Genomic DNA, 1,580 nt, shown 5'->3' with positions numbered 1-1,580 from the left:
ACTAATTTTCCTTTCTTGAAGTTTCTTTTCCCTCAATAAACTTGAAATCTTCAAGAAATTCTATTAATCTATAACATTTTTCCTTCACATGACCTTTATTTCCACAATGATTACAGATCAAATCAATTTTAGTTTTCTTTTTGTTATCCACAACTGTATCATAGCAGATGATTCTATGGTAGAATTAGACTAGATCAGTAGACTTTTTTGAGACTTTTCCTGCAAAATCATGTTGTAAGCTTTATTAAGATTAGGGATTGGTTCCATTGAAATAATCTGAGACCTCAAAGTGGAATATGACTCATTGAGTCTATTTAAGAACCTAAAAACCATATCCTTTTGATGTTCACTTGAGTACTTGTTAAAACAAGCAAGATTACATTTGCCACACTTACAATGTTGTAGTGGTTAGAAATTTCATAATTGCTCCCAATTCCCTTTTAACTCAATTAAATATGAGTCCACTGTCCTAGTTTGTTGATTCATATTACCTAATGTGTATTGCAAATTGCAAACACAAGTATCATCAAGGTGTAAAAAATTTTGCCTATATGTATTCCATATTTCAACTTCATTGTCCATGTAGATAAACGGTTGATGCAATAAGAGGTGTAATTGAATCTAAAAGCCAAGCTACAATCAAGTTGTTACACCTCAACCAAGAACTGACAAGAGGATCTATCAAGCTAGGTTTAGCTATGGTTCCATCCAAAAATCTTACTTTATTTCTTATGGATAATGCCAACAAGAAAGATCAACTCCAAGTTATGTAATTGTTGAGGGTGAGTTTGGGGTTAACTACAACTGATGCATGATTATAACTATGATGGATATAGAAAGGGGACTGAAGATCATCCAAATACGAATTGGAAGACTTAGGTTTTGAAGAATTAACATTCATAGTTTTTGATTCCTCAATCATGAATGAAGTTTCCAAAAACTTAATCCTCAAATCAACAACTAACAGATCAAGATCCTAGAAAAGATATGAAATATTCGACAAGAAACTTCAAAGTATCTCTATTCTTTTATCAATTTAAGATTTAGAACTTGAATGAGGTAAACTACAACAAAATCAAATTGAAATAAACACAAATTCAGATAATAGGATAAATCAACAGCAAAGCTCAAGAAATTTGAAGAAGATTTGTTATTCAGAATCCCTACTCCGAACTTGCTTTGATACCATGTAAGAAACCAAGAAACATCAAAAGAAAAATATTTTTGTGGAAAGAATAACAATTCTCATTCAGATTGAAAATGAATGTCACTAGTACAGAGTATTTATGCACAAGAAAATAAGAGGAAAAGTAAGCTGTTAAATTGCCTAAAAAAAACACTTCTAACTTTTCACTTAAAGTAAAATTGTAAAAATAAAATAAAATAAACTTATACAACATATGCTTCTATTTACCAGAAATCATGTAAGTTTGACGTGTCTACTTCTTTTTATTTGATTTCATAAACCAAGTCTTTATTTCTGATTTCTTGATACTGTATCTATTGCCTTCATTTAGATTGATATGTAGTTTGTATTAGACCTGTCAATATGGGCCGGGCCGGCCCAACCCGGCCCTAGC

The sequence above is a fragment of the Theobroma umbraticum genome, unplaced genomic scaffold (assembly GCF_002168275.2).
Source record: "Theobroma umbraticum cultivar Fairchild unplaced genomic scaffold, ASM216827v3 scaffold_55.0, whole genome shotgun sequence".
In the NCBI taxonomy this organism is placed as follows: domain Eukaryota; kingdom Viridiplantae; phylum Streptophyta; class Magnoliopsida; order Malvales; family Malvaceae; genus Theobroma; species Theobroma umbraticum.
Note: the sequence above shows the minus strand (reverse complement) of the source record.